The 26770-nt window shown below is 39.2% G+C and overlaps 1 long non-coding RNA gene across 1 annotated transcript in view; it reads left to right on the forward strand.

The window, feature by feature from the left end:
• The window catches only part of LOC143687339 (uncharacterized), a 362948-nt gene that overhangs the window by 229606 nt on the left and 106572 nt on the right, over positions 1-26770 (forward strand). The window contains exon 2 of the long non-coding RNA XR_013177500.1: positions 7861-7929. This is a non-coding gene — a long non-coding RNA (uncharacterized LOC143687339). The remainder of the gene's footprint in view (positions 1-7860; positions 7930-26770) is intronic.

Raw genomic sequence — 26770 nt, forward strand, 5'->3', positions numbered from 1 at the left:
TTGCTTCAGCTGCCATGAATTCCCCTTGATTCTCACTTGCTCTCTGCTTGGGATCCCACTCCCTGTACTGAAGTCCAGAAAGTCCTTTCAGACAGGAATCCAGGGTAATTGAAGGACTCATCATGTTTATTTCTCTTCTCTCAGGCATTACTGTCTTGTACCACCTGTTGTTAATGTCAGTGGCAGTTATTTATTTTGTCTGCTTTTCTAATTACTCATATGGGAGGGTGAGTCAGGTTCCAATTACTACACCAGAGCCTAGAGAGGAAATACAAGTAACTGGTATATTCTCTTGACTTTATTTTCCAATGGTTTGCTTCTGTTATACAGAACTAAAATTGATTTTTGCAAATTGGTAAATCCACTTGTCAATGATTCCTCTGAGTGATCTATCCCATATTTTTTGGACATTTCCCAATGGATATCTAGGTTGTTTCAAAATTTCAAATTTTTGTAACTATAAGCACTATTTCAATAAACATCCTTGAATATGTCTTTTTGTGCATGTGTATTTCTTTAGTGTATATGTCTATACCAAGGAGAATATTGTTGGGTAGGATTATCTACACTTTAAAATTGGAATAGACACTGTCAAATTGTTTTTCAAAGTGGTTGTGCTGATTTATGCTCCCAGAGACTTTATTTCTTAATTCAAAGTTTAAGATCAGATTTGAGATTTTGATAAACCTCTCATGATTGTATCAAGCAGAATGTTTTCTCTAGGCTGTAATAAAGACCACTGTGCAGTCTGTGGGTTGGTTATCATTGGATTGGGTACCCACCCCTGTTCCAGTCATTGGTGATGGAGGATGGATGGGGTCTGGTGGTACAGAACTCACTGAGATGGCAGGTCTATGCCAGTTTCTCTTAGAAGTGGCCTGACAAAAACTACCACATTTTCAAAGCACTTTCACATAGAATGTTTCCATATGTTTCTGGGGTTAGCTGCTATACCTATTTTATATATTTACTGGGAAGCTCAAGTGAGGTGTTAATATGAAAAAAAGTTTTGAAAAACAAAATTCATGTAGGCAGCATTATTAGTATTAAAAATTATTTTTGAAACAACTCTGTTGGGTATATGGAGAGACATTTTTTTTATCACCATGTCACAGATTAGTGAAGTTAATAGTTACTGAATGTTTCCTTTGTTCTAGGCACTGACGCAAGTGTGTTACATGTTGTTCTAGTTTGCTAGCTGCTGGAATGCAATATAACAGAAACAGAATGACTTTTAAAAAGGGGAATGTAATGAGTTGCTAGTTTATAGTTCTAAGGCTGAGAAAGTGTCCCAATTAAAGCGAGTCTACAGAACTATCCAGTCTAAGGCATCCAGGAAAAGATACCTTAGTTCAAGAAGGCCAATGAAGTTTATGGTTTCTCTCTCAAGTGAGAAGGCACATGGCAAACACAGTCGGGGCTTCTCTCTGCTGGAAAGGCACGTGGCAAACATGGCGTCATTTGCTAGCTTTCTCTCCTGCCTTCCTGTTTCATGAAGCACCTGGGAGGCATTTTCCTTCTTCATCTCCAAAGGTTGCTGGCTGGTGGGCTCTCTGCTTCTCATGCCTATGTCGTTCTGCTCTCTCAGAATCTCTGAGAATCTCCTGCATTCCCCAAAATGTTTCCTCTTTTATAGGATTCCAGTGAACTATTCAAGACCCACCCAAATGGATGGAAACATGCTTCCATCTAATCCAGTTTAACAACCACTCTTTATTTTTATTTTTTATTTTTTAAATTTTAACATTTGTTCCCCCTAGTATTTATTTTTATTCCATATGTTCTACTCTTCTGTTGATATAGTAGCTAAAAGGAGCATCAGACATAGGTTTTCATATTCACAGAGTCTCATTGTGAAAGCTATATCATTGTTCAGTCATCATCAGAAACATGGCTACTGGAACACAGCACTACATTTTCAGGCAATTCCCTCCAGCCTCTCCACTACATCTTGAACAACAAGGTGATATCTACTTAATGTGTAAGAATAACCTCCAGGATAACCTCTTGACTCTGTTTGGAATCTTTCAGCCATTGACACTTTGTCTCATTTTACTCTTCCCCCTTTTGGTCGAGAAGTTTCTCTCAGTCTCTTGATGTTAATTCTCAGCTCATTCTAGGGTTTTTCTCAGTCCTTTGATGCTGAGTCTCAGCTCATTCCAGGATCTTTGTCCCACGTTGCCAGGAAGGTCCACACCCATGGGAGTCATGTCCCACGCAGAGAGGGGGAGGGTGGTGAGACTGCTCATCATATTGGCTGGAGAGAGAGGCCACATCTGTGCAACAAAAGAGACTCTCTTGGGGGTGACTCTTAGGCCTAAATTTTAAGTAGACTTGACCTATCTTTTGTGGGGTTAAGATTCATGTGAACAAACCCCAAGACCGGGGGCTCGGCCTATAGCTTTGGTTGTCCACACTGCTTGTGAGAATATCAAGAATTCAACTTGGGGAAGTTGGATTTCTCCCCACTCTCACATTCCCCGAAGGGGGCTTGCAAATACTTTTCCAGTCACTGATCAAATCATTCTGGGATTCATTGGGGGATCACTCTGGACAAACCAACAAAATCTCAAGTGCTACCTGAGATTCCAAGTACTTATGACATTCAATCAAACTATCTACATGAGTTATATTAGGAAATGCTCTAGTCAAAATCTAAATTTTGTAACAAATAAACATTTTTGGCTTTAGTCTTACACATAATGTGACATTTTGAAGTATTAGTTACCATCTATTTTCAGCACCCTGCAATAATGACAATCCTTTGTTCTTCCTCATGCAAAAACATTTTTAAAATTTTTACATTGTACATTTCACTATTATTATACACTCTAGACATTCCTAGATTATGCCATCTCGATCTGTAACATCTATCTTTCTTTCTGATTTCATTTATGTCCCCAGCCCTCCTCCATCATTCTCACATGCAGCTTAATTCAGTGTTTTAACATAATTACATTACAGTTAGGTAGTATTGTGCTGTCCATTTCTGAGTTTTTGTATCCAGTCCTGTTGCACAGTCCATATCCCTTCAGCTCCAATTATCCACTATCTTACCCTATTTCTATCTCCTGATGGTCTCTGTTACCAATGACATATTCCAAGTTTATTCACTAATGTCGGTTCATATCAGTGAGACCATACAGTATTTGTCCTTAATTTTTGGCTAGTCTCACTCAGCATAATGTTCTCTAGGTCCATCCATGTTGTTACATACTTCATAAGTTTATTCTGTCTTAGAGCTGCATAATATTCCATTGTATGTATATACCACAGTTTGTTTAGTCACTCGTCTTTAACAACCACTCTTGATTAAATCACATCTCCAGGGAGATGATCTAATTACAGTTTCCAATATACAATACTGAATAGGGATTAGAAGGAATGGCTCCCTTTACAAAATGGGATTAGGATTAAAACATGGCTTTTTTAGGGTACATACATCCTTTCAAACCAGCACACATGTATTTACCTATTTACTGCTCAGGATGATCCTATGAAGAAATATTATTTTATCCCTATTCCAAAGATGTGACAATGAACTTTAGAGAGGTTGAGTAACTTTCCTAAGACACAGTTAGCAGATGGCAAAGGTGAGGTTTGTGCATAGGTAATCTAACTCCTGAATGCTGTTTTACCCACAGCTGCATTCTCACTTGGAATAGTATGTGAGAATCTGGCCTATTCTGCACCCAGACCTGTACTCTGCCCACTCTCCTATGCTGTCCTTTTCAACCCTTACTTATCTGGGTTGCCTTGGTTTGGAATAAGGGAGCTAGAAACCCTGCTTCCTCTTCCTAGTTCCCCGTTTTTCCCCTTCTAGAGGTTTCTGGTTAGATGACTCATATTTTTGGTCCTTAAATTCTGAGTGGCTAAAATGAATGCTTTTCTTCTCCACCCAGATCTCAGGGTTATCCTTGTCCATTATTTATTGAAAAATTAAGTGATGGAAACCAGCAAATGCTTACCAATGTTCTTGTATTAGCTAATCCTTGAGGGATATAGAGAGAGGCAGGGACTTTGCCCAGTGTCACAAGCATGGCTAGTCCAGGTGGTGGCAATAAGGAGCATCAGTCTTCCAGGAATGGGGGAGGAGAGGTCCAAGCCTCAGCTCTGGTCATTCTGGGATGTAGGGGAGGGAGCTGCAGACTTCCACAGCTCCTTGCTGAGGATATGTGAGCTGTAGGTCTAAATGTTGTCCCAGCTGTGTTGGGTTTCTCTTATAAATTCATCCTTTTACTGAGTCGTATCTGGAGATTTCTGTCTCCTTGATTATAATGATTTTTCAGAATTAAAGGTTTAAAAAAGAGCTTAGAGTCTGCCATAACTTATTTATATTCATTTCTATCTGAGCATAAAAGACAGGGAGAGAACCACTAATTATTCATCCTTAGAGTAAACAATATTTAAAACTCTGAGGCAGAAATGCTACGTAAGTTTTTAGCTGCTTAAAGACACTGAGTAATGGCTTCTCTGAAAGGAAAACAGTTTTAAATATTTTTTCATTTAGTCAATGAGTTTTTTTATTGAGCGTCTACTCTGTTTCAAGTCCTAATACACAAAAAGAGGGAGGTGACAAGTAACCAATGGACTAGCAGAGCAGTTCTGCTCAGATTTTAATCATAAATGTATGTATATACACATACACATAGTATACATATACATACATGTACATATACATATACATTTCTCTTGAACTTTACCTTTTCTTAACAATGTCTTCCACAGGAAGTTCAAAAGTTTGTTAATCAATTTATCTATCTTGTGGGGTTCATGCTTTTCATATCCTAAGAAATCTTTACCTATCCCAGACTGCAAGAATTTTATACTATATTTTCTTCTAGATGTTTTATAGTTAGGCTTTTATGTTTACCTCTGTGATAATTAGGTTCAGTTTCTGGCCAAATGATGGTGCCCAGTTGTCTGGTTAGGTAACCACTGGCATAACTTTTGTTTATGTCTGTGGCTGATTACACCTATGAAAAGCAAAGCTGTGTCTTCACAAAAGAATCCAATCAGTTGAAGACTTTTAAAGGAGACGAGAGAATTTTCACTTCTTCAGCCATCCAACTTGCTGTAGTTTGCTAGCTGCCGGAAAGCAACACACCAGAGTTGGATTGGCTTTCAATAAAAGGGGGATTTATTTAGTTAACATATTGGTCTTCAGAGGAAAGGCAGCTAATTTTCAACTGAGGTTCTTTCTTATGTGGGAAGGCACAGGGTGATCTCTGCTGGCCTCCTCTTCAGGTCTCTGGGTTCCAACAACTTTTCCCGGGATGATTTCTTTCTGCATCTTCAAAGGCCTGGACTGAGCTGCAAGTGCTGAAATTAGGTATGCTGAGCTGCATGGGCTGTGCTATGTTGAGCTCTCTCATTTAAGCACCAGCCAATTAAATCAAACATCATTCATTGCAGCAGGCACGCCACCTAGCCAACTGCAGATGTAATGAGCAACAGATGAAGTTCATGTACTGTTGGCTCATGTCCACAGCAACAGAACTAGGCACGTTCACCTGGCCAAGTTGACACCTGAACATAAGTACCACAGAACCCTTCCTGTGGAAAGGTTTAGACCCTTCATTGGAGTTGCCAGCCTTGTGGTCTGCCCTATGGACTTTGGACACCTGCATCCCCACAGTTGCATGAGACATTTTTATAAATCTCATATTTTCAAATCTTTCCTGCTGGTTTTGTTTCTCTAGAGAAACCCTGACTAATGCAAGATCTATGATCAATTTCAAGACAATTTTTGTATGTGGTGTGATGTAAAGTTTAGTGTTCATTTTTTTCCGTATGGATATCCAGTTGACCCAGCTCCATTTATGAAAAGTTTATCCTTTTCCTAGTGAGTTACCTTGCCATCTTTGTAAAAAAAATCAATTGGCCATTTATGTTTGGGTCTGTTTATGGACTTTCTGTTTTGTCCCATTGATCTGTTTATCCACTCTTACACTAATAAATGCTGTGTGACTAAAGTCTTGAAATCAATCAATGTATGTCATCCAAGCTTATTCTTCTATTTAAATATGGTTTTGGTTATTTTAAGTCCTTTGTATTTCCCTATGAATTTTAGAATCAGCTGGTCAATATCCATAAAAGAAACCTGTAGGGATTTTTTTTTCCTTTCTACATATATAATCAGTAATTCACAACATCATCACATAGTTGCATATTCATCATCATGATCATTTCTTGGAACATTTGCATCTATTCAGAAAAAGAAATAAAAAGACAACAGGAAAAAATTCATAAATACCGTACCCCTTACCCCTCCCTTTCCTTGATCACTAGCATTTCAAACTAAATTTATTTTAAATTTGTTCCCTCTATTATTTATTTTTATTCCATATGTTCTACTCGTCTGTTGACAAGGTAGATAAAAGGAGCATCAGACACAAGGTTTTCACAATCACACAGTCACATTGTGAAAGCTATATCATTATACAATCATCTTAAAGAAACATGGCTACTGGAACACAGCTCTACATTTTCAGGCAGTTCCCTCCAGCCTCTCCATTACATCTGAATAACAAGGTGATATCTACTTAATGCATAAGAATAATCTCCAGGATAACCTCTCGACTCTGTTTGGAATCTCTCAGTCATTGACACTGTCTCATTTCACTCTTCCCCCTTTTGGTTGAGAAGGTTTTCTCAATCCCTGATGCTGAGTCTCAGCTCATTCTAGGGATTTTCTTAATCCCTTGATGCCAAGTCTCAGCTCATTCTAGAATTTCTGTCCCACGTTGCCAGGAAAGTCCACACCCCTGGGAGTCATGTCCCATGTAGACAAAGGGGGAGAGTGGTGAGTTTGTTTGTTATGTTGGCTGGAGAGAGAGGCTGCATCTGAGCAACAAAAGAGGTTCTCTTGGGGGTTACTCTTAGGCCTAATTTTAAGTAGACTTGACCTAACCTTGGTGGGGTAAGTTTCATGTGAACAAACCCCAAGACTGGGGGCTCAGCCTATAGCTTTGGTTGTCCACACTGCTTGTGAGGATATCAAGAATTCAACTTGGGGAAGTTGAATTTTTCCCCTTTCTCATCATTCCCCGAAGGGGACTTTGCAAATGCTTTTTTATTCACTGTTCAAATCACTCTGGGATTCATCGGGGCATCACTCTGGACAAATCCACTAAATCTCATGTCCTACTCAAGGTTCCATGTATTTATGGTGTTCAATTAAGCTGTCTATATAAGTTATATTAGGAGATGCACTAGTCAAAATATAAATTTTGTACCAAATAAACATTTTTTTGCTTTAGTCTCACACATAAGTTAAAATTTTAAAATATTAATTACCATCTATTTTCAGCAGATTTTGATAGGTATTGCCTAAAATCAATAGATCAGTTTGGGGTGGGGGGGGGGGGAACTGCTATCTTAACATCAATCGAGTGTTCCAAACTGAAAATGGAAAGTCTCCATTTATTTAGAGCTTTAAACATTTATTTTAGCAATGTTTTGTAGCCTTCATTATGGAGAGCTCAGACAACTTTTACTGGATTTATTCCTAGTATTTTATGGGTTTTTCTTTTGGTACTACTGTAAACAAAATTGTTTTTAAATTTCTTTTCCCAATTGTTTGCTGTTAATATATAGGAATACAGTTGATTTTTATTAACCTTGTACTTTATGACCATACTAAATTCACTAATTATTTTATTGTCTTTTCATGTATACCTCCCTACATTTCTCATAGCAGGTTTTGTAGTATTTAATGTACAGGTCTTGTACATATTATGTTTAGTTTCTTCTTAAATATTTCATGTTTGAGAATTCTACTGCAAATGATTTTTAAAAAATCATTTAATTTTCCAATTGTGTGTTGCCCAGTCATTAGTGTTTCTTTAAACTTTTCAGGTGATTTGACCGTGTGGCCAAGGTTTGGAACCACTGCCCTGAGAACTCTGATCATGAACACTGCTGAAGGTGGGATTGTTAATTTTATTTGCTTTCCTTCCTTTGTTGTGGTAAGTGTGGATGGCCCAGATCACTAAAGCAATGAAGAGTTCCATCAACGGCAAACTCATTTGCACCTGTGGCAAAAAGAAAACCATTGCTCTTAATAGAAAACACTGCTGGGTTTTTAAATGATAGGCTTCTACAAATGACTCAGTGCATCTTGAAGTAGTCTACTGACCTAGTGTGGACCTGACCGTAGCAGGACTGGCCATGTGTCCTGTCATGTGCAGGAGGGAATCTTTGTAGCTCAGTAGGGCTGCCTGTATTCCCTGAGATTATATGTGTTGCTGTTGTTGATTATGGGTTGGGAAGGTTATGTGGAAGTTGTTTTTGTAGCTTTTTCTTAATTGGGAGGAAAGAGATGGAACCTCAGATGTGAGTTTGCAACCCATTCTTCATTCTCCCTAGTGCTCTGGGTAATGGTATTTAACAGAAAGACAAATCCATTTATCTTCCCAGCATCGTGGCACAGGGAAGCTGTGCAGACTGCTGTCAGAAGAGATATTAGGGGCTATAAAAAGCCCTTTAATTCCTTCCCCTCCTTGCTTTCAGTTTTTAACCCCTTTTCCCAGGGAGATTGGTGCCGTGATTGCTGACTCTCCATAACCTGGAAAGTTTTAGGCCTGGTGGGCATTTTATTGAGATTTGGATTGGCTTTACTACCCCATTCTTCTTCCTTTTAGCTCCATCATTTCTCTGCCAGAGGTGGCAATATCATGGAAGGATTTGTCTTTCTAACATATTCTGCCAATTTTTTGAATAGCTGGTGATGTGCCATTGGCCTTAGGAGAGGAAACCAGTCTCTTAGATCAGGCAGCAGCTGAAGTGATGCTCCTGCGACAGGGCCCTGGTGGCACTGAGCCAGGCTTAGGGAAGCTGGTGCTCCTTGCCTTTTTTCTATGCTGTTGTTTCCAGTTTTGGCTTCTGCACCTTGCCTCGTCTCCTTGCCCAGTACCACTGCCAGAGTAGAGCTGGGTAAGTTGGTCAGTATTTGTCCCCTTTGATGATAAACTTGTCCTAAAGGAGAGATCCATCTTCTTCACCCTCTGCCTCTTTTCTCTTTCATTCCTGCATTCCCTAGGTGTCTGCCCACATCCCTCCATCTCCATTTCCATTTATGCCACACACAGTTATTGAGCACTGATTCCAGGCCAGGGACTGTGGTGGGCAGAAGGCATACAGTAGCAAACAGGATTTAGTCTCTTCTCACAAGGAGCAAGTCTATAGGGGATAGGCATACACACATACAACTAACTTGTCAGCCAAGGTCAGGACTTACACATCCATAACAGACGTATGAACAAAGCATATTGAGAAACTGATGGATTTTTATTTTTTCATCATCATGATCATTTCTTAGAACATTTGCATCAATTCAGAAGAAGAAATAGAAAGACAACAGAAAAATAAAACAAAAACAGAAAAAGAAAAAAAAATTTTACATACCATACCCCTTACCCCTCCCTTTCATTAATCACTAGCATTTCAAATTAAATTTATTTTAACATTTGTTCCCCCTATTATTTATTTTTATTCCATATGTTCTACTCATCCGTTGACAAGGTAGATAAAAGGAGCATCAGACACAAGGTTTTCACAATCACACAGTCACATTGTGAAAGCTATATCATTATACAATCATCATCAAGAAACATGGCTACTGGAACACAACTCTACATTTTCAGGCAGTTCCCTCCAGCCTCTTCATTACATCTTGGATAACAAGGTGATATCTACTTTATGTGTAAGAATAACCTCCAGGATAACCTCTCAACTCTGTTTGGAATCTCACAGCCATTGACACTTTGTCTCAACATTTGCATCAATTGATGCAAATGTTCTAAGAAACTTCACTCTTCCCCCTTTTGGTCGAGAAGGTTTTCTCAATCCCTTGATGCTGGGTCTCAGCTCATTCTAGGGTTTCTGTCCCACGTTGCCAGGAAGGTCCACACCCCTGGGAGTCATGTCCCATGTAGACAGGGGGAGAGTGGTGAGTTTGCTTGTTGTATTGGCTGGAGAGAGAGGCCACATCTGAGCAACAAAAGAGATTCTGTTGGGGGTGACTCTTAGGTCTAATTTTAAGTAGGCTTGACCTATCCTTTGTGGGGTTAAGTTTCATGTGAACAAACCCCAAGACTGGGGGCTCAGCCTATAGCTTTGGTTGTCCACACTGCTTGTGAGAATATCAATAATTCAACTTGGGGAGGTTGAATTTTCCCCTGTTCTCACCATTTCCTGAAGGGGACTTTGCAAATACTTTTCTACTCACTGATCAAATCACTCTGGGATTCATCGGGGCATCACTCTGGACAAACCAACAACATCTTATGTCTTACCCAAGGTTCCATGTACTTATGTTGTTCAACAAACTATCTATATAAGTTATATTAGGAGATGCACTAGTCAAAATATAAATTTTGTACCAAATAAACATTTTTTGATTTAGTATCACACATAAGTTGAAATTTTAAAATATTAATTGCCATCTATTTTCAGCATCCTGCAGTAATGGCATTCCTTTGTTCTTCCTCATGCAAAAACATTTTTAAATTTGTATATTTAGTCATTCTCATTATACACTCTAGGCATTCCTAGATTATACCATCTCAATCTTTATCGTCCATCTTTCTTTGTGATTTGATTTATGCCTCCAGCCCTCCTCCCTCTATTGTCCTCACATTCAGCTTCATTCAGTGTTTTAACATAATTGTATTACAGTTAGGTAGTGTTGTGCTGTCCATTTCTGAGTTTTTATATTCAGTCCTGTTGCACAATCTGTATCCCTTCAACTCCAGTTACCCAATATCTTACCCTATTTCTACCTCCTGATGGTCTCTGTTACCAACGAAATATTCCAAGTTTATTCACTAATGTCAGTTCATATCAGTGAGACCATACAGTATTTGTCCTTTTGTTTTTGGCTAATCATACGCAGCATAATGCTTTTAAGGTCCATCCATGTTGTTACATACTTCAAAAGTTTATTCTGTCTTACAGCTGCATAATATTCCATCATATGTATATGCCACAGCTTGTTTAGCCACCCATCTGTTGATGGACAGGACTGATGGAGTTTAACAAGGGCAGACTTCGTAGACATGCTGGCATTTTACCTAGGCCTTGAAGAATGGGTGAGATTCCAGCAGTCATGGAGAAGGTGAGTGTAGGAAGGGTGGGGCAGGACATTTAAGCTAAGGGAACAACATTAGAAAAGGTCCAGAGGTGTGAGCTTTTATGTTGGCAACATGCAAGTCATCTAAGTCAATTGGAGTACAGCATATGTGGCTTAGAAGGAGCAGGAACAATACAGCCAGAGATGGGACCAGAAAGTTAAGTTGAGGTCATTGTGGAGAACCTTGACTGCCACCCTAAGGAGCCTACACTGATACTCTAGTAGACAATGGGGAACAGTCAAAGGTCTATGAGCAGGAAAATTTCATGGTCAGAGCTGGATTTTAAGGAGTCCCTTCTTACAAAACTGTGAAGAATGACTTGGAGAGTAAGAGATTGGAGGGAGAGATCAAAGAGGAGTCTGTTTCAGTGGCTCAGATGAGAGGTAACAAGGGCCTGAACAGGGCATTGGTCTTGAAAGATTGGAAAGGAAAGGGCTGATGGGAGAAAGGTTTCAAGTGTGGGTCTGACAGGATTCAATAGGGATACAGGGGAAGTTGAATTGAAGATGATGAGGTAAAAAGGAAGAGGGCAAAGCCATGGTAAAGCCTGGGAACAGGGAACTGAGAGGAGGAACAAGGGTCAGCTTTAGGAGGGTATAATAGTAAGTTCTTCTGATTGCAAACATCAGAAAATTTTTCTACCTAGGTAAAGTAAAAAGAGGTATTTAACAGAAGGATATAAAGTAGGCATTTTCAAACTGGAAGGAAAGTGCTCAACAACCAAGTGGACAAAATAGGGAAACTTCTCAAACTTTTGTGGCCCTTTCCTGTTACATTGTCTTCAATACTTCAGCAACTTCTAGGCTCTCAGTCAAATTTTAAATTTTTAGGAGAGGAAATCTGGCCCAGACTGGTCTTCTGCTGGATCAGTCAGCCATGGCCTGGAGTAAGATTTATGATACATAGCCCTGCTTTAAGGTGGCCCACCCCTGTATATTGGGAATATTCCTAAAGAAAAGGACATTATTGTTAGCTAGTGAATCACACCAATTGGTACTTACTGTGAATGAGTGGTGAGGGATGAGGAGGAGGAAGAGTAGGAGTTTTGTTTTGGACATGTTGTGATGTGGGTGTGGTGCGGGAGGTGGTTCATCTGGATGGGATGACCTTCAGGGGTCTCAGAAATTAGAGAGATATAAATGTGTGAGCTTTTCACGTAGAGTAATAGTTTACACTTTTTAAGAAGAGGTTGTTTAGGGAAAGAGAACAGGGTAAGAAGTAACTGTACAAGATTGGAAAAACTTTAGCCATCATCTAGTCCAATATTTCAATTTATTATTTTTTTTTGTGGCATAACATACACATAGGAAAGTACACATATCTTAAGTATACAGCACAGTGAATTTTTACATATGTATACACCTTTGTAACAACCACTCAGAACAAGGTGCAGGACATTTCCAGTACTCTAGAAGACTCCCTCATACCCCTTCTTGGCCACTACCTCCCCCATTTATATCAGCATTAATTACTATTCTGATGTCTATCACCATAGTCTAGTTTTGCTGTTCTTGAATTTCATATACATTTTACTATTTATTGTGTATTATTTTGAATCTAGCTTCTTTTGCTCAACATTATATCTGTGAGATTTATCCCTGTTCCTGCATGAAACAGGAGTTCACTTTTTTTTTGCTGTATAGTAGTCTACCAATAATCTATCCATCCATCCATTCATCCATCCATCCATCCACCTATTATCCTGTTGATAGACATTTGAACTTTGCAAATTTTGGGCTATTATGCATAAAATTATTGCGAACTTTCTTGTACATGTCTTTTGATGATATATGTCCTGATTTCCCTGGGCATATTATACTAAGGGATAGAATTGCTGGGCCCAAAGATATATATGTTTAATTTTAGTAGATACTTCCAGTTTTCCAAAGTGATATAGCATTTTATATTTCCTCTAGCAATGTAAGAGAGTTCTAGTTGCTCCACCTCCTCATTAAATTTTTGATGATTTTTAATTTCAGCCATTCTATAAGATGCATATGGTATCTCATGTGGTTTTAATTTGCATTTCCCATATGGCTAGTGATATTGAGCACATTTTCATCTGTTTGTAGGCCATTTGGATTTCTTTGTGCGTGTATGTGTATGTGTGAAGTGTGTTGTTCACATCAGTTGCCCACTTTTTTTTTTCTTGTTTTTAGGAAGTCTGGATACAGGTTCTTAAATAAATATATATTATGTGAATATTTTCTCCCCATATGTGGTTTATGTCCTCTCTTAATGATATTTTTGGGTGGACACAAGTTTTAATTTTTAATTATCAATTACTTATTTTATAATTAGTGATATTTCTACTCTGTTTAAAAAATATTGCCTACCCCAAGCTACTACTCTCATTTAGGAAATGAAAAAATTTTAAAAACAGCATCAAAGAAGGATGATTGCTCAAAGTTACAGAACAAGTGGCAAGGTCCAGACAAAAACCCAAGTCTTCCCAGAAACATACTTTTCTCACTGAGAATCCGCACAACACTGCTCTTCTTAATAGAAGTGCTTTAGAAGCAACAACAATTCTCTTTCCCATCATGTAGGAGATCACAACTTCCTACCCCTGTAGTTAAAGGAAATTAGCTTTTAGAAGACATTGCTCCAAATATATTGGGCCTTGAAAATATTCCTGCTCTTTGACCCCATGTTCCTTCTCTAGGAATCTAAAACTTGTAGAAAGTTTTATGCACATGTGTTCATTGCAATGTTTTTTGCTTTTGTTTTGTTTTTACTCACTGGACACTTTAATAAACATTTAAAAAGGGAATCAAGAGAAATTTTATAGTAATGTAAAATTGACATATAGGCTAAAATATTTTGTAATTAACGTCAAAAACTTCTAAGATTATTGATATACTGTATTAACAAGGATAATTATTTGTATGAATTGTATCATTTCAGACCCCTAATGAAAGAAAACCCACAGCCAAGGAAGCATCTAAAGAAGGTCATTGAAAAGGAAAATTTAGTAGTTTCATGATACATCAACACACTTTTCCACAGAAATATTTCATTTTTAAAACTATAGTTCTTTAATGTATTTCTAGTAATGTCTGATCTAAAGAAGCTTAGGAAAAAGACCTGTCCAACAAGATGCTGTGTTTCTTCTGTAGGAGTGAATTAAATAGTGCTTCTGTAAGAAGGAACTGAGCCACCTCAGCATCAGTTTAACAGCCTTTTTTTTTATATGGCAAGCAATATTATTTTTAATGGCGGAAAACAACTTAGGTATTTACCAATAATGGATGTGCTAATTAAACTGTGGTATATCTATAACATTGAATAAATACAGCTGCATAATATTAAGTATAAGGTACTTTTGAAAAATATTTGATAATCTGTAAAAAAGGAGCATTTCAAAAATCTAAAAAGCATTTAAAATTGATTTTAAAAATTAACTTTACTGAGATACAAACTCAACAGAATGCACCTACTTTAAGTATACATTTTAAGATTTCCTTTAGTTTTAAAAGTAAACTTTATTGAGGTATAATTTACATTCAACAAAATTCACTGTTTTTAAATGTACAATTCAATGAGTTTAAACAAACATGTATAATCATGTAACCACCACCATTACCATTGTGTTGTTTTGAAAGCGTCGGGTACCCCAGAAAAGCCATGTCCTTTAATCTTGATTGGAAACTTTTGATTAGATTATTTCCATGGAGATCGACCCACTCAATTGTGGGTGTGGCCTTTTGATTAGATGGAGATGTGATTTCACGCATTCAAGGTGATATCTAAATAGTTTACTAGAGTCCTTTACAAGGAGACATTTTGGAGAAAACAGAGTTGTGTCAGAGCTAACAGGAATGCAGACATTTGGAGATACTTGGAGTACTGACAGAGAGAGGAGATGCCTAGACATGGACATTTGGAGAGGCAGAATCCAGCAGACATTGCCATGTACCCTCCTATGAGATACTAAGCAAGCCAGTGTCCTGGAGGAGCTTAGTGAAGGCCCACAGATGTTTAGAGAGGAAACCACTGGTGTCAGAAGCTGTAAGAAATGAAACCAGGAATAAGGACCAGCAGATGTTAGCCACGTGCCTTCTCACGTGACAGATATTGGCCTTTCTTGAGTCAAGATATTTTTTTTCTGGATACCTTAGTTTGGACATTTTTAAGGCCTTAGAACTGTAAACTTATAACTTAAATAAATTTCCTTTTTAAAAGCTGTTCCATTTCTGGTATATTGCATTCTTGCAGCATTTAGCAAAACAAAGCAACTGTGATGCAGAATATTTCCATCATGCCCCCAAACTCCTTCATACTTCTTTGCACTCAATCCCCTTTCCCCACTCCAGACCCAGGCAACCATTGATTTGCTTTCTGTCACTCTAGATTACATACCATTTTCTAAAACTGCATATAAATGGAACAATAGAGAATACTGTCTTTTCTAAATAGCTTCTTTTACTCAGCATAATTGTTTTGAGATTCATCCATGTTGTGGCCTGTATCAGTGGTTCTTTTTTATTGCTATATAGTATTCTATTGACTGAAAGTACCAAGGGTGTTTATCCATTCTCCTGTTGATGGACATTTGGGTTGTTGCTAGTTTTAGGTTAACACGAATAAAGCTGATATGAACATTCATGTACATATTTTTGCATGGACACATGCTTTCATTTCCTTGAATAACTCCACAGGAATAGAATTGTCAGGTTGTATGGTAGGTTTAATTTTATAAGAAACTGCCAAACTGTCTTCCAAAATGGTTGCACCATTTTCTATTCCCCCACCAAGAAATATATGAGAGTTCCAGTTATTCCACATCCCTACTAGTCCTTGGAAGTATCATTTTTTCCTTTTTTTCTATTAATTTTAGCCATTCTAATGGATACGTAGTGGTATCTTATTTAAAAAAAAAACAGCTTTATTGTTGTATAATTTATGCCCCATAAAGTTCACCTGCTTAAAGAATACAATTCAATGTTTTATAGTATATTTACATCGTTGGACAACCATCACCATAATCTAATTTTAGAACATTTTTATCTCATCAAAAAGAAATCTTATATCTATTATCACTTTTGCTCCATGCCCCCCAAGCAGTACAATGTTAAGTGAAAAAAAAAAAGCAAAACAGAAAGCATTATTCCAACCTTGTAAAAAAAGGATTCATTAATGTACAAAAGACTATCAGGAAATACACCAAACAAATCTTAGTTGTCTCTTGGTTGTGGTATTTACAAGTAGTTTTATTTTCTCTTTGGTACTTTTTTGAATTTCAAAAAACCCCACAGTGATTATAATTTTAAAAATCATTATTTGTATGTAAAAAGAAAAAGAAATTTCTTTAGGCTATGTCAATTGAGGGGGGGCAGCACCATTCTAGCGACTATCACTCGGTAGGGAAGGGTTTTCAGGGTTCTGTAGGGAAGAGAGCCTATAAAATTTTTTTTTCTGGGTGTCTGCAATGAGTTGGCTATTGCAATGTCTGTGAACTGCCTGAGGAAGTCCTGTAAACAACTCTATGAGGTGGCTTCTGCATTGGCAGGCTGCTGAATGCCTAGAAAATGTGCTCTGGAAGTTGAGTCCATGCATATACATTTTCTTGCGATATATCAACTGAAGAGAGGTTGCTATTTGCTTGGGATCTCATTTTCTTAGTTCATGAAGTGTGGTTGTGACTGGTGATGTCTGTGTATGTGCGTTTGTACATTTGTATGAATATGAAACACATTTTACATGATAAGTTATTGTGGTTTAGAGGACTAAGTATATTGGCCCTCTAGTTCTAGTTTAATGACCATGGTACAGTTTGATTTAGAATAAATCAAATTCTCATTTCTTTAATTACATTTTCCCCTTGATTCATAGAGAGAACACCAACCTCCATCTCAATACAGGCCTATGGAAATGACTTAAATCACATCGGTGCTTTGAACAAAAATGTACTTTTCTTGGAATTTGCACATTATTTCACATCTCAAAGATCACTTTCTAGAGGTGAAACTGAACTGATATTAACTACTTTCCAGAGGAAGAGGCAGCTGGGGAGGGCATGTCTGAATTAGAGATTGATTATAATGAAACAAAACCCACTTAGGCTGGCTCAAATAATAGTGGCAGTTATACTGTAAGCCTTGGTCAAATAGGGAAAAATAAAAAGAGGCAAGGTTTGAGACAGTTTCTCCCTGTCTTAGGCCTTATCATCTCTTGTCCCCGTATCTCTCTATATCTCTTCCAGGCTCTTTACAAATTGGATTCTTCTACTTATGCATGTTGTTCTAGCTTGCAAGGGGCTGGAATGTGATATACCTGAAATAGAACAGCTTTTAAAAAGGAGAATTAAGTTGCAAGTTTATAGTTCTAAAATGCCCAAATTACGGCATCCAGGGAAAAATACCTCGGTTCAAGAAAGCCAATGATGTTCAGGGTTTCTCTCTCAGCTGGAAAGGCTCATGGTGACATCTGCTAGCTTTCTCTCCAGGAATCTTCAATGGCTTCCCTGGGGCTCTGTCCATTCTGTTGGCTCTGTCTGTTCTGGTCGCTCTCATGGCTTGAGCTTCTTCCAAAATGTTTCCCTCTTAAAGGGCTCCAGTAAGCAACCCCACCTTGAATGAGTGGAGACACATTTTCATGGAAACCATCTAATCAAAAGTTACCATTCACAATTGGGTGGGTCACAGCTCCATGGGAAACGATAAAAAAAATAAAAGTTTGCACCCAGCAATATTGAATGAGGATTAAAGGACATGGCTTTTCTGGGGTACATAATGGCTTCAAACTGGGATACCTGGTTTCTGCTCTCTCATAATTTCAGCTTTGAGCATAGCTTTGCTCAGGACATGGCATTGGCTATAGCCTGGCTTATGCATGACATCCAGTTTAAATTTCTATTCTAAATGATTCATTTCCCTGGAGAGGAATCTAACTGGGCATTCCCTATCAGATGACATTGAAAGAAGCTCAAATGTAAAAACATGGCCACCTGACTCACCCATTTAGCACAGGCTTTCCCTTTTTTTTTTTTTCCAACTGTCATGAAGGAGACATAAATGAAGAAGATAATAGGTCAAGTAGAACTGGTGTAGACAGACTCTAAGGTGGTTGCACAATGACTTGTGCCTCCTGGTAGTACCTTAAGTTGACTGCAGCCCCAGCCAACACCTTCACTGTAGCCAGTGAAGGACCTAGAGGCAGAAGTACCCAACCAAACTACCTGTGCATTCCTGACCCACAAACATTGTGTTTGTTGCTTTAAGCCACTAAGTTTTGAGGTAATTCGTTACACAGCAATAGATAACAATATATGTTCCCTTAAATAATTCTGTTTTGAAGCATAGGACCCAGGATCACTTCAAAACACTTTATAAAAGATGATATGCTTTACCAGTGATGCCACTAAATGATCCAAGTTGCTATTCTGGAGAACTTATTTCAACCAAAGTATCAGTCTCCTTTAGCATAGTGAGCGATTTTTAAGTACAGGCGTAGCATGTTTCCCATGTGGCCAGCTGAACAGAAGTCAGAGTCTAACAGTGACAGGACAAATATATAAACTGCAAACAGGGACTATTTCATTTTGAAGTTCCCTACAGGGCAGGAAAATGTTTCAACTCGAGCTGTAATACACAAACTAAAGGGTTGGACCTGGTGAGTTCCACATTCTTTTCAACTACAAATGGCATTGAAACTGAGTATGAGCCAGCAAGATGCCAAGCCCTTATGGCAGGTGCCCCAGAGCTGGTATGGCATCGGTTTTCCGAAACACCCTTGGGGCAACAGATCAGCCTTGTCTTGGCACAGGAGTCTGTTACATCTCAGTCTCACTGAAGGCATGATTAGGGCCCAGAGATCTAGAGAACATACAAGTGAACTAGCCACTTTCCCAAATTCTTTTTTACAGGGAGGGCATTTCAGGAGGTTATAAGGAACCAGATTCTACAGATCTACTAATGAGTTCTTTTGTTTGGAAATAGGCCAAGATCAGAGAATGTCTTTGAGGCCAGATTCTTAGTTTCTTGCTGCTTCTGTACTCATGCCAGAGTTTTCCGTAAGCATCCCTGAATACCAAGAAAATAATTGTTGGCCTCCCCACTTCTTGTCCTGCTTTGAGACAACCAGTCTCTACTTAGGCTCAGCTTCAACAAAGCTTGTGTATCTAACTACTTCCTCTTACACACCCCCATCTGTACACGCCAGATGTTTTCTTCTTCTTCATCTGTGCCCTCCTGGAGGTCCACAGGTTGCATTCCAATGACAATATACCTTTGAATTATTTAAGCACAGTTTTATTGACAGAAACATCCTGTCCTTACAGAAAAAATCGTGAGGAAATTGTACAATACAGGAGCGACTTCTTTGTTCTTTCACAAAGCGAATTTCCTTAGGCTGCTGGATGTTACCTTTAGCCTGGGAGGCTGGTCCTAGTGGAACAACAGCAGAGAAATCTCCCTTTCTCTGCAGTACATTCTCCCACCCCGAATTCCCCTGGACCAAGGCTATGATGGGCACTGAGCTGACAAGACAGGACAGAGTCCAGCCCAGCTTGCAACTGGGTTTTCTCAAGAGCAGGGGAGGACGTGTTATTAGTCATATTACACTATTAACGGACAAGTGTGCTTTTGGAGGGATGGCAGGTGAGGGAGGAGAGAAAATTGAGAAAAGGGACAGCTATTGTGTCTAATTTTCAAGGTTATCTGTTGAGATAGGCTTACAGCTCCCTTATGGCCTGGAAAAGCAATTCCTTTCTGATAGCTTTATGAAAAAGAAAGACCCTTTTGTTAACAATACCTTGTATTTATCTCCCATCTTTCATCAGAGAAGCTGCAAGTGTTTCAGACATTTTTTTCTTTATGAAAGCTTGATGAGTAGGTAGGAAGACCTTCCAGTGAACCCAACCCCTCTGTCCCTAATCCGATCACTTTGCCTGAAGTCCTCTTCCTTCTTTCTCATGGTGATAATGAACAGGAGTGGATGCAAATCACCCTTGCAGCAGGCGTCATATTCCAGGCTAAAAAATAGCACATTTCCACACAAGTCTCTTAAGGGCCTCTTGCTCACCAGTGACCCATCTCTCATTTAGTCAGGGCTCTTGGTGACCAAAAGCAGAATCCTGTTCCAGCTATCTTAAATTAAGGGAACCTTGTTTAAAGGAATCGAGAATCTCTCTTAAGAGCTCGAGGTCCAGGAGTACAGCTGAGCCTCTCTAAAGCCTAGATCTGGGTCCTGGAAAGCTGTCATCAGCTTTCTTGCCTCTCTTTGGGATCACAGTTTCTTGTCAGCCCTTCTTTGCATACTTATTTCCTTTGATTGTTTCTATAAGGCCACCTTTCCTGCTTGTGTCCCTGAACACATGGGCCCCAAGTGGCAGCCTCGATACTTGAGTTTACCAGTTCACGGCAGACAGCTTAATTAGACTGGTTATTCTAGGTTAGAGTCCCATAAGAGGAAACTGATTGGTTCAGCTTGGATCTGATGTTCGCCTGTGTTCTAGTCATTTCTGGCTAGAGGGGGTGAGACCGGTAGTTGGAAGGGCTTCCTCCTCCAGGAAGTGGAAGGATTTGTGCCTCCATGTCTCTATCTAGGTTGCTTCCTTTGGTTGTAAATGGCCTTAAGCGTAACTACCTAGATCTTCCTCAGCCCATGTGTAGTTATCTCTGAAAGGTCATTCCTGGCCACCTTCCATGCCTTCCCTCCTACTATCTGCTCTGCCCAACCTGGCTATTACTTCAACTCCTGCCAATGTTGTATAGCTATTTGCTTATTTGTGTATTTAACTTTATCTTCTACTATCTTGAGGGCAGGACTCTTTTGCTCTTTTTTATATCTTGAATGCTCAGTAAATGCTTGTTGAGTGAATAAATGCTTGTTGAGTGAATAAATGCACGAGAAATAATATATCTCATCCAACAGGGACTTCGTACTTTTTTGTCATTTCACTAATGTTTAGTTATTATTAGAAGAAATCATTATAATGACTACGTGAAGTGACTTGGAATAAAGTGCACTCACAGCTACTTCTGTCATTTCACACCGAGGTTATAGACACAAAGTAGGCAGTGTTCCAATGCGTGTAGTTCAGAGGAGTTCTTGTCTTCTCTTCCAGTGAGTCTTAGGGCTAGTAAAGTGACAGAGAATCAGCATTTGTACCAGGTGGAGCTTTTCATTTTATTTGGATGATAGAATATATAGATTCACGATTACATTAGTTATGGCAATGTTGATTTATGATCATGTGCCTCACTTATGAATTTATGTCAGAATAATTTTGCATTTAAATTTGCAGCAATAACTTTAAGCATGGCAAAGTCACTGTGTAATAGTAGTTGGTGACGGGGGTGGGGGGGATGTAGGATGGCAAAGTGGAATCACTTAGTGTTCCAAATATCTTGTCCTTCTGCCACCCCATACCTATTCCTATCTTGTTTCCCAGGTAAATCTGATCCTTACCTCTTCCCACAGGTGAAGAGGCTTTCATCCCTTTACTCCTTGCTATTATTTCATTCCATCAGGCCCTGGAAGAAAAGCTGCTAAAGAGGGGAAGAATGAGGGGGGAGAGTTTGGATAAGCACTCTTTCATATATTTTTTCATTGCCTCCAAATACTTTATTATCCCTATGCTGGGAGAGCCTCTTCTTGAGTTTCCAAGTCTCCCATGACCCTCCTTAGCGATAGACTCATGTCTTTGCTGGAGTATGGCAGCTGTGGAGCCCGCGTTGAGGTGTTTGGACATAAACACCTCCTAATCCACTATTAAGTCCTTCACTTCATGTTCTCATGATATTACCCATAATGAACTCTTCACATACTGATGTCAGTTTAATCTGCTGCATTCCCAAGAAGGGCCTAGTAATTTAGTGTTAATTAATGATGACTTATTGCAAATTATGTTACTGACTTACTGATGCTCCTAGGTGACACGCACACTTTTCAGATGAAACCATAACATTATTACTTAGCATTCAAATAACACTTTGCACGTTGTGAACACTTGGTAATTGAGTTAGCTGCCTTGTCACTATTCCTCATGCTGATCACATCAAACAGGTTCGTAGAGGTGTCCCTCATTATGGGTAAACTTGACACACTGAATTTTAAACTTACCCAATTGATAAAGTGGGGGAATTACATTTTACTTATCTCAGAGCCTAGAATGTAAAGTACTTGGGGGCTGGGTTCATCAGGTGTTCAATGGAGATAGCTACCATTGAAACACAGTACAAGCATTTTAAATAGCCAGAAAGGAGGGAGAGGGCTAAAGTGTAGGAGCTGATATGTCATAGGACCGTTATGAGAGGAGATGAGAGAAAGTGTCAGCTAATGGTAAAAGGGATCTCTGAGATGTAGAAAAGGCCACAAAGGAAAACTAAGACACTAATTTGGGACCATATGGCTAATAGATGTGACTTAGGTCTTAAGGTTTTTTTTGCATCAGAAAAGTCAACTTATTTTATAGGGTGGTGTTTTCAATGGGAGCACATCTTTGTTTCTATATGAGCAAAACGATTTGTTCCATACAGTGGATGTAAAAATCAACATTGTTGGAACCCATCTCTACCCAACATGTCTCAACAATAAAGAGGGGAGGGAAATCCCTGTATTATGTTCGCATTTTTTAGAGTCGAAGAAGTTCAGGAGTGAGGAGATGGTGAACAAGTGAATCCTCACAGAACCAGAGGGCATGCAGTGAAATCTTCCGTCATGCGATTCAGGCTCCTTTCCCATCTCCTCTCTAACCAATGTTGCCTGCTTACTAATGCTGCCCTTTTGTGCTGGACACATTATATAGTCTGAAATATTAAGCACATCCATTTGAAACAATATTTTGATTTCTAATAAATGATAAGGGCAGGGGAAATGAGATTCCCCTCTGGTCAGAAAAAGGGCAATCTTTACTCTCCGTGGGAGAAAGATAAGCTCAGTCAATTTGTGGAGATGGTGTCAAAATTAAATTATTTTTCCAGAAACTTGTATAAAAAATAATCCAACTTGTCTTTCTTGGAAGAAGTGCTATTATCATCTTTCCTTTGTCACTGTGCTACAACAAACTCCGGGACCTTAATTAATATCTGCTCTCGATTTTACTGACTCATTTCTGTCTTGTCCTAGTCCTGCTTGCCAACCCCTTTTAAAAATACAGAAATTGGCTCCCATAATAGACAACTGAGAATTCATTTCAAGTTCAAATATGAGTATAACTCATATCAGAAACTTTTATTTATTATCCTTCAACTCTTGTATTGAAACCTTTTGACAAGGCCGAAGCAAACCAGTGACACATTCAAATCAGATTAGCAATTTACACCTTCATGGAGGGTTTAACAGAGCAGCTTTATTCTGGTGCCTTAAAAAAAATCAATTTGTATCTATCAGGAAAAATGACCTGATTTGTGTCTGTGGCTGTGCCCCTGAGCTGATAATGATGGCAACCCAATTCATGTCTCAAACAGGGCTAGGTGATGCCCAAAGCATCTGGTTCTCCCAGCAGGTGAGGATGAGCCCTGGGGTGGCCTCCACTACTCCTACCCACTACTCTGCAGAAGCTTCCAGATGGAGGAGGGGAGGCCCCTTGGGGATGGGTGACAGTGTGATAAGCTGGTCAGGAGCTTAACTGACAAATGCCTGCAATTCAAATTCACTTTCTAGATGTGTTAGCTCTGGCAAGTCACCTAACTTCTCTTAGTTGCCGTTCCTCACCAGCAAAATGAATAAAGTAATATCTATCACATCTTGGGTTATTCTTTATTTATTTTTGTATGCTGTATAGAGGGAGTCACATTTCATATTTTTTCCATGTGAGTGTCCCCTTATTGTAGCACCATTTGTTGAATTTTTGTTTGTTTTGCTTGTATGTTTGTTTGGGAAGTGCATGGGCCAGGAATTAAACCCAGGTCTTCCACATGGCAGGTAAGAATTCTACCACTGAACTATGCTTGCACCCCTGTAATTGGGTTATTGTAAAGATAAAATTAAATGAGATGATGTACTTAAGTACTCAATAAACAGCTACTTTTCTTCCTTTGATATGTAGAGTTAATATACAGTGAGGGAAACAGAGAGAGATAAACAAGTAGAAGGTAGAATGGGAGCTATTTGTGAACCACAGACATGGCAAAACTCTTGCTGCCATCTTGTTTAAGACCCATTAATGTATATAGATTGAATCTCCACAATATGCCTCTATGACAAGTTCATGGACATACTAATGAGGTCCATTTTCTCTGTGCAGCCCAGTGAGCAGGGCATGTGGGCAGCACAAAACTTCCAGGACTGCTAGGAAAGTGAGGATCAGTATGGACTCTCAAATGACTCACTGAAGTACACAATACAGGATAATGAACTGGAACATTATCAGAGGTCAGGGGACCTCAGATTGAATCAGAGGTCAGGGGAATGCCTTTCAGTCCAGAACTTTGGTGCTGGCTATATGGCTTTTAGCAAGTCACTGAACTCTTCAAATTCCTCATCTATAAAACAAGCCCTGCTGGGGAGGACTTGATTCCTTAGTGAGAGGCATCTTACATCTGGGTCCTGGTATGTGAGGACATCAAGGCAGTGTTTTCCTGATTTGTTGCCAGAGGTCAGTGTTTGCCATTGGTCCAAGCTCCTAGGTTTCCTCAATATCTCCATAAGTTGTACCAGTGTCTTGTGAATGGGTCCTGAGTCTTTGCTTCTAAGTATCTGCTGGGACCATGACAAAGCTTAGAACCTTTGGACAAGCAAAATTGAAGTGATCAGACTGAAGGCCAGACAAAAATGTCAGGCTTGAGCTGGCGCTAGGTAATCCTGTTGGAGAAGCATGATTTTGGCCTGTGTGCTGGTTTGAAATTGTTATGTACCCTAGAAAAGCCATGTTTTCTTTCTTAATCCAATCTTGTGGGGATGGAACTATTGTTTAAGGTGAGAACTTTGATTGGATTGCGCCCATGAAGAGGTGATACACCCAGTTGTGAATGTAACCTTTTGGTTAGATTTTTTCCATAGAGATGTGAAATACCCACTTGTGAATGTAGCCTTTTGATTAGATGGAGATATGACTCCACCCATTCAAGGTAGGTCTTGGTTAATTTACTGGAATCCTTTAAAAGAGGAAACATTTTGGAGGAAGCTCAGAGCCAACAGAGATGCAGACATTTGAAGATGTTGGAGTGCCAACAGACAGAGCAGGTGCCTAGACAGGATGTTTGGAGATGTTGTCATGCGCCTTTCCATGACATGCTAAGCAAAGCAGAACCCAGAATTGTGTCTCACAGGAGCTAAGCAAAGGCTCACAGACACTTACAGAGGAAATCACTGGCATCAAAAGTTGGAAACAATGGAACCAGGAACAAGGACAAACAGATGCCAGCCACATGCCTTCCCATGTGACAGAATTGGCCTTTATTTATTTATTTTAATATTTTTATTGAGAAATATCCACACACATAAAGTCCAACCATATTGTAAAATCAGTGGCTCACAATACTATCACATGGTTGTGTATTCATCACCATGATTATTTTTAAAACATTTGCCTTTACTTTTATTATATCATTAATTCCTATAAGAACCCTGAAAGCTAAGATTTATCACCCCATGGTACTTAAAGGAACTTCAGCTCAGAGAGGTTAATTATTCTACAGTGGTGGAGCTGGAATTTTTGGACCCAGGTTATCTGACTCCAGAACAATGGTTCTCAACTTTCTCTGAACATTGAGCTTACCTGGGGAGCTTTTAAAAATCTGGATGTCCAGGCTTTGCTCCAGATCAGTTAAATGAAAATCTCTAGGGGTGAGACTCGGGCATCAGTAGTTGTTGAAGTTCCATGGATGATTACCATGGGCAGCCAAGGCTGAGCCAAATTGCTAGATTAGAGTAGTGGTTCATAAATTGTGGTCCTTACCATGGGCTGCATCAGCGTCCCCTAGCAACTTGTTAGAAATGCAATTTTTTGGGTTCCACCTCCAGACCTTCTATATCTGATGGTGGAGCATAGCAATCTGAGCTTTAATGGGTCCTCCAGGTGATTCTGACTCAGGCTGAAGTTTAAGAACTACTGCTCTGGAGTTCTGCTTCTTAAACTTCTAGGTGCCCTTGAATCACCTGAGGATCTTGCTAGATCATAGATACTGATTCCAAAGGTCTGAGGTGGGGCTGAGATTTTTCATTTCTACAATCTCTCAGATGCTGCTCATGTTGCAGATGCTGCTTGTGCATGGATCACACTTGGAGGAGCATGGGAGCTTTGCTCCACTGGCCAGGCTGCCTCCAGAATGGAAATTCTTAAAAAAGTCCCTGCACATATCAGAATCACAAGGGATGTTTATTAACTTGCAGCTCTCCCCAACATTTAAACACACACACACACACACACACACACGTGTGTGCACGCACCAGACCTACTAATTTAGAGTCTCTGAGTATAGGACTAGGAAGTGTACATTTTAACAAACACCCAGCATGCTCTACCTAGTCATGTATTTCTTCCGCCCCTGATTCCCTGGCAAACACTGATCTTTTTACTGTCTCTATAGTTTGGCCTTTTCCAGATGTCATATAATTGGAATCATAGAGCATGTAAGCCTTTTCGAACTGGCTTCTTTTACTTAACAATTTGCATTTAAAGTTCTTCCATGTCTTTTTGGGGCTTAATAGCGTTTTCTTTTTATTGCTGAATTATATTCCATTGTGTG

Source organism: Tamandua tetradactyla, chromosome 1 (genome assembly GCF_023851605.1).
Source record: "Tamandua tetradactyla isolate mTamTet1 chromosome 1, mTamTet1.pri, whole genome shotgun sequence".
Classification (NCBI taxonomy): Eukaryota; Metazoa; Chordata; class Mammalia; order Pilosa; family Myrmecophagidae; genus Tamandua; species Tamandua tetradactyla.